The sequence below is a fragment of the Ursus arctos genome, unplaced genomic scaffold (genome assembly GCF_023065955.2).
Source record: "Ursus arctos isolate Adak ecotype North America unplaced genomic scaffold, UrsArc2.0 scaffold_8, whole genome shotgun sequence".
Lineage (NCBI taxonomy): Eukaryota > Metazoa > Chordata > Mammalia > Carnivora > Ursidae > Ursus > Ursus arctos.
In genome coordinates, this window is record NW_026623100.1 from 29,655,251 (window position 1) to 29,669,716 (window position 14,466).

A 14,466-nucleotide genomic window follows, 5' to 3' on the forward strand; every position below is an offset into this window, starting at 1 on the left:
CAGAGGAAAAAGCCCCTAGCTTCTTTAACATTAGGAGTGACTAAAAATATTTCCCATACCGTTCAGATGGGTGATAACCCAAAATAATTTTAGACATAGTACAAACCTCCTTCGTCATTCCTTCACCTTTACATTTGATGTCAATGTATTTACAATAATCAAGAAACAGATGCATGTTCAGTGTGCCAATACTGAAATGGCAGAGTGAACAATGTGACAGCATGAAAGAAGGGCCAAGCCTGCCTGGAACAGTGGGGCTCTGAGAAAGCCATAGAGAAGATGTGAAGTATTAGCAGGACCTCAAAGAAGCGTAGGAGTTCACAGTTAAATGACGGTAAAGAAAATGATGATGTGATAACAGGCAAGGGGCAATACTTGCTAAGTACTGACCTCATTACAAGCACTGTTCTAAATATTTTATATGTATTAACTCATTTAATCCTCAGAGCTACCCTTTGAAGTAGTACCATCATTACTCCTATAATGAGGAAACTGAGGCACTGAGAAGCCACACAGCCAGCAGGTAATTGAGGCAGGCTTTGAATATAAGCAGACTGGCTCCAGAATCTGTGCTTGAAACCAGAGAACTCTCTTAGTATCGGGCTAACTAGAGGTGTGAGAGGGAGAACAAGTAGTAGTATGAGTAAAAGGATGGCATATCCCAGGCATGGCCGTAGATTGAAATGCATGGTAGAAAGTGATAGAAAAATGAAGCTGAAAAGGGTAACAAGGAAACAGGCTATAAAAATAATAGAGATATTTGGATTGATCTGAGTGCACTCTCTTCCTTGAACTAAAGGGCCTTAAAAGGTTAGAGAAAACAAAGGACCCGTCCGTCTCCAGATCTACCCTGCTGTCACCAGAAGCTGGTTGCCACTGTATACAGATATGGGGCATAAGAGCTAGTGGACCTCATTACTATGAAAGAAGATGAAGTTTCTTATCCGCAGGCAGTAGAGAAAAAGTGATATTAAGCTAATTACAAGTTTTTCAATTCAATTGGGCATTATCTCAGAGTTGTCTCCTTGGGAGTGACTCTAGTGATGCTACTATTACTCAAAATATTTCCAAAGCCATATTCTTTGGAATTGCTTTTGAGTTAGTTTTATGAGGCTTACTTCCGGATTATTACTTTAGGGTTATACTTTTTTAAAACCAAAATACTTACTGTATTAGAATATATAAACTGCACCCTTCTCATTTGGATGGGTGAGGCCTGGAATGTTTGTTTAAAGAAACACTTAATAAATTAAAAAAAAAATTTTTTTTGTAGTTAGTAAGCTTAATGTATAGATTCTAGACTCTAACTGCCTGGTTTCTTATTCTAACTTCTCAGTTTGCTAGCCAACTTGGACAACTGACATAATTTCTCTAAGTTCCCCCAGATATAAAATGGGTATAATAAAGTATCTACCTCAGGACTATTTTGAGGGCACTTTTATTCAATTAATTTATTGTTACCATTGTTGTTGCTGCTACTGGTATTACTCAAGTATGTCTAGCATTATGCAAACTTATATGGAAAAAACACAAGAAGTGTATTACATACACTCACTCACCTTGGATAGTGATTTCACAAGGTGAAATGAATAAAAGAATAAGTACGAAGTACAATAGAGGTTTTATGAGGGAAAAACATCTACTTGTGGAGGAGTTTTTACACAAGAGAAAGTATTTGAATTAGGACATACAAATGGATTAATATTTCACTGGGAACAGAGGATGTGATGAAACAGGACCATATTTCCTCTGATATTAAGCAACAGAAGTCACAACTTTTAGACTACACTAGAAAATAAAAACTCACATTCTTCAATTTAGTGTTCACTCAGACACCAATAATTAGAATTTATGACAATGGGGGCAAAGACAAGGCTGAAGTTTAGCTGTTGGTAGCTAAAGAAAAAAAAAGTTCTATTATGCAAATTAAATATGAAAAAATTTTATAGCTAAAGCCAAAAGGGCCATACCTTTACTTATATATCAAAAGCAGACTGCACTTGAAACTCTTCTTCCATTTAAGTTAATTCAATAATAAAGAATTTGTCAACTTTCCCCTGATAACAGAAATGGAGAGTAAAGAATAATTTTCCTTGTAATCCACATTGGCTTTTTTTTTTTTTTTAAGATTTTATATATTTACTTGTCAGAGAGAGAGAGGGAGAGAGCACAAGCAGGGGGAGTGGTAGGCAAAGGGAGAAGCAGGCTCCCCGCTGAGCAAGGAGCCCTATGTAGGACTCGATCCCAAGGCTCTGGAATCACCGCCAGAGCCGAAAGCAGATGCTTAACCTACTGAGCCACCTAGGCATCCCCACATTGGCTATTTCTAAGAAGAAGGAATGCTTTTAACCTGAAAGCCAAGAGATCCACTGCCCATATTTTTACTAAGTTAGAAGTCCTAAAGTACTCAGAAATTACAGAATTTGGGGGAGAACAAGTAAAATGAGGTCCATGGAGAGTTTCAAACGTCAAGTGCAAAGGCCATGACCCTTTGTATTTAGACATCCAGAGAAATCCTGAGAATAGTACAGGCTTGAGTCTATGATCTGGACTTGTCTTCCAGCTTAGCACCAAGGATGCCTGTCTAGTCTTAATGGGGTGCGAAGACTGAGAAAAATGCCCTATTTCTCAAAATGCTCTGATATACAAACGATACTGCTTCAGTTTCCCACTAAAAAATGCAGGCAGGGGCTCCTGGATGGCTCAGTCAGTTAAGCATCTGCCTTCAGCTCAGGTCACGATCCCAGGGTCCTGGGATGGAGCCCTGCATTGCGCTGGCTCCCTGAGCAGGAAGCCTGCTTCTTCCTCTCCCTCTGCCCCTCCCCCTGGCTTGTGCTCTCTTGCTCTCTATCAAATAAATAAATAAAATCTTTAATAAAAAAAAATACAGGACAAAAGGGGGAGAGAGACATTTTGATTTATAAAGGACCTCTTTGTGGCCCCCATAGGGAACATTTGGTATAAGGGTAATGAAATGGCTGTAGGGGATGATACCCAGCAGAAAGTAAGCAGGACTGGCAGCCCTTTGGATTAACATACTCAGCAAGAGTGGTGGTATCCAGACAAAATGGATCCGCACTCAGCAAAAGTAGACATGGTGGCCAAGGAGTAATCCATAAAACCTGAAGAAATATCAGCAATAATCAGTTGATGGAGCAAGCCTAGCAAGTAGTAGGTGAGGCAAGTTAGAAGAAAATAACCAATGTCCATTAGTAAATGACTGTACTTGTTTATGAGCACATGTGACAACTCCTGCAGACTCCCCAGAATACATATAATTAAGGAGGAGGTTTTGCAGGAGTCATGCTATAGCAGGTGGGCCAAAGATAGTCAAATGTGGGTTATTCATCTTTCTATCCCCCTGAACTTTAAATATCTGCTAATAAGACCATATAAAACTAAAGAGAATTAATGGAGCAAATAAAACAACTTTATAAAAATCTATAATAATAACTAGATGGGCATGGTGAGAGGAGACCAAACCAATATCCTTTTCAGTCCTCAAGATATTTTGCCATCTTTACACAGTGCAGATATATATATATTTTTTTAATGCAGACCTTTAAATCTTGCATCTTACTCAAGAATGCCACCAGTTAAAAAGAATGCTGGTTATTTCCTTGTTTGAAAAATCTGCCTGGAGGAAGTAGTCAAGACTGAGCTTGTATTATTCAAATATTGTATTAGTGCATAAATAGTTGTTCTGAAGGAGGGAAGAAAAGAATTTCAGAAGAATGCTGGATTCTGCATTGTGGGATCCGAGTGTGAGCAGGGATTAAAAAGGTAGAGAAATAGAGAGTGCCTAAAAAAGTTAGCTGAGAAATGCTGCCCCTACTTAGTGCCCTTCTGCATTTCTCTGGGAATAAAACCCAATGCATAATTTAGAACTAGAACCAAAGTAGCCATTTAAGGGGAAATATGAAAGAATGAGTAGAAAATATAGGAAAGAATTATACAAATGAACAACAGAAGGAAAAACCTAAACAACAACAAAATGCCCATATTTACTTTAAAATAACTCTTAAACTTTTACAATTTTCTGTTTACTTTAATTTTGTAAGGTAGTTGGTGACAGTCCCAAATGTCTCAGAAGGCCATTCTGAATCTAAACTTCCAGTCTCCATGAGAGAATAAGAAGCATGATTTCAATTAATCTTGACCTAAATCTGGATGATTGTTCTCCTGTCGGGGACAGAATCTATGATAGCCCAAATTTTGAGGACAGAGATGAGAGGATCCTAGAGGGCCTTCTTTTTACTTACATTTTTTAAAAGTTGAAAGCCTCCCCCCCCCAAACAGGTTACATTATAAAAAATTAATATTTACTTGCCTTAAGAATAATTGTTACCATATAGACTAAATTTTAAGAAAGTAACATGCAAAATAAAAACAGCTGTGCTAAGATGCTGTAACCTATTTTGCTTTTGATAATTTTCTTTTGAAAAATAAAAACTATGTTTTAGAGGTACAGATTTCTTGCCACTAAATAAAACTGCAAAATACTTGTCTTCTGTGCTTTCTTTTTTTTTTTTTTTTTTTAAGATTTTATTTATTCATTTGAGAGAGACAGAGAGAGTGAGCACAAATGGGGGAGAGACAGAGGGGAGAGGGAGAAGCAGACTCCCCGCTGAACTGGGAGACCAACATGGGGCTTGATCTCAGGACCTGGAGATCATGACCCGAGCCACCCAGGTGCCCCTTTTCCGTGCTTTCTTAAGTCAGCTGTTTTGACTTCTTCGGCAAGGAATCTTGAGGGCAAATAAAAACCCTAGTGTAAAATATGATGGGAAAGGAAAGAATTAACAAACAGAAGACACTGCTATGGTTTAACAAAGATAAATGATCATCGGGTGCCAAGAAGACATTTAAAATAAATGTGTATCAGCACAATACCTCAGAGAACCTAAGGGAATCTTCCTTGGGCATAAACTTAGAATATACACTTGCTACTTATTACCAACAGACTTTCCAAGGAATATCTGTTCACTAATTCAAAATGTACGAAAATAAAGACAACTAAATAGCATAAATTTAAGATAAACCACTGGTTTAATTGTATTAGGTGTTTTAGTCATCAATAGGTAATTTTCAAACTACATAAAATACAATGTATTCCCCCATAATCTCTTGTCAATCCCATCAACACAGAATTATATTAATACCTGTCAAGCATATGCATGAACATAATCAATGTCACACTATCAGAAATTAAGATTTTAAAAAATATTTTGAAATAATCAACACTAAACCTAACAATTAAGCAAAGATAAAATTTGTATAAAAGGACAGAGCAGTTGCAAAATAAAAGACCTCAAGCTTGGATTGGACCCACAGCAACAAAGGACTACAGTGTTAGAAACACCAGGTATTAGTACCTCAGAGAGTCTGATATTAATCACATTATCAATTAAATTATATTAATTAAATAGTACCAATATCTTGAGCACATTAGGTGTATGACATTTTACTGTGAGTCCTAGATACGAAGATTTACAAACAGCTATAATCCAGTGTAACAGATGAAATAACCACAAAAACAATATGAGGTTTGTCGCAAGTGCTACTTTATTTTTTTTTAATATTTTTTTATTATATTATGTTAGTCACCATACAGTACATCCCTGGTTTCTGATGTAAAGTTCGATGATTCATTAGTTGCATATAACACCCAGCGCACCATGCAATACGTGCCCTCCTTACCACCCATCACCGGCCTATCCCATTCCCCCACCCTCTCCCCTCCGAAGCCCTCAGTTTGTTTCTCAGAGTCCATAGGCAAGTGCTACTTTAGCAACAAAGGGCCAGGGGTGCTCAGTAGATGCTCTAGTTTGATAATTAATGTTCTTATAAAGTAGAAGGGCATTTGAAGATTATTAGATTTTGAGAGAGGGTAAGAGATAAAAATGAGGGAATAATATACAAAAGCATAAGTTGCGAGGCTTATTTGAGAAATAATAAGCAATTGGTTTGGTGCACAAATAGTAGAGAGAAATCAGGGCCACACTAAGGAAGTCTGAAGGCCACGCTCAGCCGTCAGGACTTCACATCTGCCAGGTAGCTAACGAGGAAGAATGACAAGTTTCTGATCTGGTAAGGGATTTTAGAGAAAGTAATCAACAGATCAGAAGTGTTGCTGGAGGATTAACTGGTAGGTGGGAATACTGGAGGAATGGAGGAATAGGATACAAGTGACCTATTCGAAAAGTAACACAGTAACAGGTAACACTAATATTCAGTAACAAGAACTTGAAATGGGAGGGTAGCAATTGGTATGTACATAAAAAAAACCTCAGATTCAGTTCATCTTTTGAAGAAAGAATCAACAGCATATGGGGACTAATGAATTGCAGAAATGACAAAGAAGGAAGAATCTGGAGTAACCACCAAGGAATGGGGATCTGGTTACTGCTCAGATAGTGACCCCTGCCTTGAACATGGCTCAGCTGAGCAGGCATGTCTCTATCACGTGTGCCAGGTAAAAGGGTACCAGTATATTCTGCTAGCGACCGCCTTAACTACTGAATCCATACACCTCAATCCTCCCAGCCACTGACCTGGTTCCTCGGGCTCCTCTTTTACTTTCTCCTAGCCCGGCAGTTTGTAACTCTGGCTCTTCCTCTTCCTTAGACTGTGATTCAGCTTCTTCACTATGGGGAAGGACTCGCAACTATCATCTTTCTTAGCCACACCCACTTCACAAGAACCCCCCTTACACAGAACTGTTCCCATCTGGTTTATTCTAGTTTCAAGAACAGGAGTTGGAATAAAACATATATAGAAACAGGAGCAAGTTTTGCCAATGAAGGTTAGCCGAATTTTTGACACAGTGGGAATTTAAGGTATAAAAGTAGATACGGGTAGAAATGTCTAGCTGGTAGCTAGAAATACAGAAAAGGGGCCTAGACTGTACAAAAACTATTTTGGGATTTTCTGAATAGAAAGTTAAAAACCACTGAATAAGATTCCAAAAGAAAAATAAACTCAAGGATAGATATTTTGGTAGTTCTCCAATAGGAAAACAATGAAAAAGAGATTAAGACACTATAGTGCCAAAAAAAAAAAAAAAAAAGACAACACAGTGTCAGGAAAACCAGGGAAGAAAAACCAGCATATGTGTTTTTTTTTAAATGGTTATATGGTGATGATCAAACTTGTTTCTGAGTTTCAATGTAGAGATGACCTCAATATAGTTTAATGAGAAGTAATGTTTTATCAAGGACACACACATTAAGTTTTCTAAAGAAGGTGTGGTTCTACTGCTCTGAATGCTGGGCTGTGAGCCAAAACTGCCTCAATTTTAATCTAGCTATGACAAACTTACCCCAAACCATTTAATCTCTCTGCCTCAATTTCCCCACTTACAAAAATAGGGATAATGATATTGACCTACATTTGTAACAATGTTGTTAGGATTAATTAATGCTGTATAATGCTTTGAAGATGAAAAGCACTGAGCATTATTAGTTGGTATTACATAAGTAATTGCCTATAATACTGAAAATTTTATCCTTTAATTTTATTCAAACAGCAGTTATCACACAAATGTTCTAGCTCCCTTAGTGACATTTACCTTTGAATATTATTCCTAAATTATTATTTTTAATGTATCTAGATCTTTTCTAGATTATATCATACATGTTATTTCATGCTATATAAAGATTTGACCAGTCCAGAAGTCTAGAAACGCTTTCAACCTAAATGTTAAGTATAAATATTCAGGACATATTTATTTCCTAATAAGCACCCACTGCAAGTATTCAATAAATGCTAAAAGGTAATACTTTAACTATGAAATTTTAGATTTAACAAATAACATATAACTAAGCAATTATATTGTAAAGGCAAAATAGAAAAGCACAAAGCAGTGTGTTAAAAACATGGTCTAAAAAATTGACAAGGCAGGAAACAACAAATGTTGGAGAGGATGTGGAGAAAGGGGGTCCCTCTTACACTGTTGGTGGGAATGCAAGTTGGTACAGCCACTTTGGAAAACAGTGTGGAGGTCCCTTAAAAAGTTAAAAATTGAACTACCCTATGATCCAGCAATTGCACTACTGTGTATTTACCCCAAAGATACAGAAGTAGTGACGAGAAGGACTATATGCACCCCAATGTTCATAGCAGAATTGTCCACAATAGCTAAATTGTGGAAGGAGCCAAGATGCCCTTCAACAGATGACTGGATTAAGAAGCTGTGGTCCATATATACAATGGAATATTACTCAGCCATCAGAAAGAACGATTACCCAACATTTGCAGCAACATGGACGGGACTGGAGGAGATTATGCTAAGTGAATAAGTCAAACAGAGAAACACAATCATCATAAGGTTTCACTCATTTATGGAACATAAGAACTAGGAAGATCGGTAGGAGAAGGAAGGGAAGAATGAAGGGGGGGTAAACAGAAGGGGGAATGAACCATTAGAGACTATGGACTCTGGGAAACAAACTGAGGGCTTCAGAGGGGAGGGGGGTGGGGGACTGGGATAGGCCGGTAATGGGTATTAAGGAGGGCACATATTGCATGGTGCACTGGGTGATATACACAAATAATGAATCATGGAACATTGCATCAAAAACTGGGGATGTACTGTATGGTGACTAATACAACAAAATAAAAATTATTGAAAAAAAAAAAGAGTTGGCAAGTGAAAAATAGGATATTTGTTCCTTAATGTTGTCAGAAACCAGCAGGACATATAGAATTTAAATTATAGTTTGAGACTCTTTGTAAATGAATGGTTGCTTCAAACTATGGAAAGTCACCAATGGTATTAAAATATAAATATGCAGAATCACACACAACAGTAACAATGTACAGGAACCAGAAACATTTTAAAACAAAGAACTTACTTTTAATAATAATTTCTAAGATCACTATTATTAAGTGGCGGTAACAATAGAAGTGCAATTAAAACAATAAAAATTATTGTTTTTCAGAACCCTGTTCTGAGAGACAAAAATAAATTCCCCTTTCATATCCTAAAAAAAAATTAAATTAAATTAAAAAATAAAAAAATAAAAAATAATAAAAACATGGTCTATGATGTCCTTATTTCTAAAACAACCTATACAACCTAAAAGCGTACAAAAAATGAAGAGAGAAACTTTTAAATCCATTAGACACTGTCTGGTCTTTTATTTTTTCTTGGGTTTTACAATTACAATAGTAATGCATGCTTATTGATTTAAAAATGCAAATATGGAAATATTTGACGTTAAAAGGATTATGTTCTCCTCCCAGCTGCCCTTTCCACTCTGAAGAGAGCCACTGCACAGCATAGCATGTGGCCTTCCAGATTTTCTTGATGTACTTGCAGTATGTCCACACCAACAATTACTCGATTTGTGTTTTTGAAAGACAAGATTTTACTATACATACCATTTGCTTTTTTCACAGAACACCAATAACATGGATATCCTCTGTCAGCATACACAGATCTACTTCACTTTTTTTTTAATAGCTGCAAGATGTTCCACTGGATAGTGATCATAATTTACTTAACCACTTAATGTACTCTGTTTCTCCTTTTTGCCTTATAAATAATACCTTGAAAACATACATGCACACCTTACATTTTGATAGGTAATGCCAAATTGGCCTCCAAGATGACTGTGCCAACTTAGATTTCTACCAATAACATGACTATCTTTTTCCCTATATCCTCAATAACACGGAGAATTATTGAAGTTTTACATTTTTGCCAATCTGCTAGGTGAAAATTGGATTCCTGTAGTTTTCAGTCTCATTTTTCCATGTATTAAAGAGCTCAAACACCTTTTCATGTACTTTTAAGCAATTCTGTTTCTTCTATAAACTAATTGTTCCTATCTTTGTCCATCTTTCTATTGAGTTCTTTATCCCTTTGTGTATAAATAATATTAATCCTTCGTTATATAAATTGGACATATTTAGCCCTTTTTAAAATTTTTTCATCAAGTTTATACATGAAGAAAATAAGAGAATATAGAATTCATGTTGTTTCAAAAATTGGGCATAATCTAACAGAAAGCTTTTGGAACACCACTCAGCTCGTGCGGTGCAAAATGCCTTAGCCAGAGGTGGTTCTTCACAGCTGCTCACAATTGGTTGGATGATGCTATTTCTAGATGTACCAAAAGGCAACAGATTCTTATGTTCCAGGAAAAACTGTGCATCATTCTTACTAAAAGAGGTTAAAGGAAATTCTATGCCTAGAAAGAAAAGTAGGAGTCCCTTCACTTTCCCAAAATAAATTGTGGCCAAAAATCTTTATAAATCTCCTGTTCCACTTAAATTTGGAAAATATTTCTCTAGGGCATTATTTAAATTGTTTAATTCATTTAAATAGATTTTGTCAATTTAACATTTTCCATATTGTATGCAGTTTTGACATTTAGATAATTTATCAATGGCTTCTTTATTGTGACCTGTTTCCTTTTCTTTCTACTCATTACATGCAACAAATTAAATTTCACTAATATTTAAAGATCAGTGTTAACCTTTGCATAGCCATTTCTAGGTTCCTGTTAATACAAACATCTTGTTTGCTGATGCTCATTTTGAATTTTTGCTGCACACAATTTCCATTATTCCAAAGAGACTTGTATCTAGTTGAAGTACATTTTTTCTATAACCTTGCAAAATAACTGCAATGGCTTATACCAGGCATTTTAGGGGGAACAAAAAGTATGCTTGCATAAGCAAATAATAATAACAACAAAATAATCTTTGCCTACCACCACCTCTACCATATGTACCCACCTTTCTTATCTACAAAAACATGGACTTAATTCTTCTATTTAGGATTTATTTGAATCACAACAAAAAAAGACAAGAAAAACAGAAATGTTGACAATGTAATCATGATAATTAATTCAAGATTATAATTCCATAAATATAATTTTATGCTACACTTGGATAGAAAGAAATGGGACTTTGAGGAAAGAATAAACTGAATTTCAGGAATAATTCCTGGAGAGTTGAGTTGAAGACAAGAGAACACTGAAATGCTCTTATCTAAACCAATGCTAACTGCTGAAATAATTTGTCAATTTAGATTTACTGTTTTAAAAAGCATATAAATCAAAGACTGTTGCAAAGTGAGCAAGAATGAAAAAAGATAGAGATCCTTTCTCTTCAAACAGAAAAGACAGTGAAAAAATCTGAAGTGGCCTCCAGCTATACCACCTCAACCTTGTCAGATTTCACTTGTCAACGCTTTGATGACAGATTGCCACCCCCTCCTCTAAAAAACAAACCCTAGTAACTGTTGACAGAAATGGCTTCTTATAAAAAGTGGAATATCTCATGCAATTTGATAGCTGTATACTTTAAAATCTTTTTTTTCCCCAAAAGAGACTAGAAAAACCTTTTTCTGTGGCTTTTATCAAAACTTAAAAGCTAAAGAACCCTCCCAATGTGGGGAAGTAAAGGGGGTATAACAATTTTTAAATACGTACTAACGCACTTGATAGTCATTATTTCATTTAGTCCTCACAGCAACCCTCTGAAATTATGTACTAAATTGTGCACGTATTTGCCTGCTTATGTATGGTGTGCATGTGCGTAAAAGTATTGTTCTGGGCAGAGAACAGCAGTTTCTCCAACGAGTCCATTTGCCTCCCCTCCCCCAACTCAAATCAATTCTGAAATTCTAAATCTCTTAATTTACAGATATGAAAACGGAGTCTAGGGAGGTAAAATAATTTGTACAAGTTCAGCCAGCTTGTTACAGAAACAGTTAGGGCTAGAATTCCTGTCCACAGATTATCTGTGCGGTGCTCTTTCTACTCTACCTCCCTCTGCCTAAATGCTATGCTAAATAGAGCCTTTTAGTTAAGCTTCTGCTTAAGCACCTGAGACAGGTGTCAGTTTAGACTTGTATAATTAATCCATGGCGAAAGATACAGATGAAACCTATTTTCTGGCCAAATTTAATTTATTTTGCGTAGAAAGCCCTTGGAGGAAGTTACCTGAATGACTATTTAAGGATTATTTTTAATTAGGATATCAATAGTTTCTAAGTAAACTGATATATCTAAAACATCTGATTAAAACTGGTATTTCTTAGGCACTAAAAAGTCTTCACAGTATTTACTTAACAAACTTCACAGATAATACAAAAACAAACTCCAACATGAATTATTAATGTTTTACAGCTGAATGTTAAATACCTTAAGGTCTTTATGCATTATATCAGAAGTTACTGCATTATATCAGAAGGCTTATTTCTATTTTTACTATTCATATTTGGTAGTGGCTGTCATTAAGTTCTCATCCCCTCAATCTCTATGACAAGTTCTTAATGAAATATAAACACGTCCTAAAAGCTCCCAGTTTATAAGAATTCTTCAGTGAATCCTTTTATATTGTGATTGGATCTTCCTTCACACTCTTTCTTCCCTGATTGGTTATTTTCCCTAAAGGTTATTTTCACCTTTACTAATGGTTTGTCACAGCATTATCATTAAATATTACTTTTAATATTTTATTTCAGTGGTTGAATGGAAAACCAAAGTAGGTACTTAAGAAAGAACAGCCTTATCTTATTGAAATGAAGGATGTGAATAACCATCAAGTTCCCCTGAGAAGGGATCAATTTCACCTTAATATATTTAACACAGGCATATATCATCATGGCTTAAAATGTTAATAATTCCCTAATGAGTAGAAAATTATTAACTAATATTTAAAAGTCAGTAGAATAAAACAAGGAAGATTCTAGATTATGATCATGTTTTACCCTAAAAGCCCAAACAAATCATGGATTCATCAAAAATATTTCCCATGCTTGTCAGACTGGACCCTATTTTACTGAGTAAATAGGATAATGTATTTGAAAATATGTGGCAAATGATAATGGTTCAATAAATGTCAGTTTCCTTTTCCTGAATATTCAATATCTGTAAAATAGAGCCTAATTGCAATGATAGAAAAGGAAAATATACTCTGATTATTTTAGCATTTCACTGGGTATCATTTCATCTTCAAATTATTTTAGTTTGGTTCAACCTACATTTGCAGAGCAACTACCAAGTGCCAAATTGGGCCAGGCATTGTGAAACCCCCCAAGAACTTGCACTTGAGGAGGCTATAACTTAGTGGGGAGTGGGGTAATGGTAAGAGAAAAACGATGAATACAGTCACATCAGAGTATGGAAAATAAAATAGAACCATATCCAAGGAAGAAAGTACAGAGAAGTTATTAATTCTAATAATCTAACACAATCCCAGCCACAAAAATTGAAATTATAAATCCATTTTCAGAACCTGAGGCCTCTTTTAGAGAAAATGAATACCTAGCATATGACTGGGTCATATGAATCTACTGTATGATTCACATTTAATGGTTTCTGAAATTTATTTATCTTATAATTGATGTATACATTTAGCATACTGTTGCTTTTTTATCAGAATTTGATATTAAATCAACAGCACTTTATAATCAATGATAAATTAGAATCAAGGAAACATGGTATATATCCATGCTTGATTGGTTTCTTTTGGTAGCACAACCAGCTCCAAGCAAGCTGGCAATACACACAAAAATCCTGCATAGAGGATCCCCCCATAAAGATAGGGGATTGAGCACATATAGTTACCTTCACTCCCTTCCAAACCCACACTAAAATGACAATAAAATAAAAAGAAAACTTAAGGCAAGACAACAAAACAGTTATCAACAAAATTTTGGAGAACAAAAAGCTGATGGACAAAAGGTAACTGACAATAGATTAAAAAAAGTGGAAAGCCAAGTACATCTGGAAGGTAGATGGCTGAGAGCCAAAAAGTTCATGCACTGGAACTCTAGAAAGGCTCAGAAACTGGAGGCACCAAATACTTTTGAAGGAATGCCTGTGCTTAGGATTGAAAACAAGAGATCTGTTTGAAATTCTGTGTAAATAATACTTAGACTTCAAGGTGCTTTTCTCTCCGGGCACAGCTGGGCAATCCCTCCCTACCATAGAAGAAAACTGTAAACTGACTCTTGAAAGGTTGTATCAGAGCAACTACTTAAGAAACAAGACATTACTAAAAGTAGGAGAGCTACTCTGAAAAGATGGACGAAATGAACTACTGGAAATAAAAATATGAGAGCCAAAATAAATAATTCAAAAGAAAACTTGGAAAATAATGTTGAGTTTATCTCCGAGAAAGAAAAAAGAAATGATACTTACACACACATGAGTGAGTGCACACACACATGCAGAGAGACAGAGAAAGAAAAGGAATTAGGAGAATCAGTCAGATTAATCCTGAATTACAAATATAACAAGGGAGGAAAACAGAGGCAATGGAAGGAAGGGAAGAAATTACCAAAGAAATAATACAAGAAAATTTCCTAGAACTGAAGTACATGAGTTTCTAGGTTGAAAGAAATTGCCAAGTACCCAACACAATGATTTGCAAAAGACTCACCCCTAGGCACATCATTATGAAATCTCAAAACACTGAAGATAAACAAAAATCTTAAGTTTCCAG

The 14,466-nt window shown here is 35.6% G+C and overlaps 1 protein-coding gene across 22 annotated transcripts in view; it reads right to left on the bottom strand.

Moving 5' to 3' along the window:
* Nucleotides 1-14,466, bottom strand: part of WDPCP (WD repeat containing planar cell polarity effector) — a 489,024-nt gene that overhangs the window by 345,812 nt on the left and 128,746 nt on the right. The window lies entirely within an intron of this gene.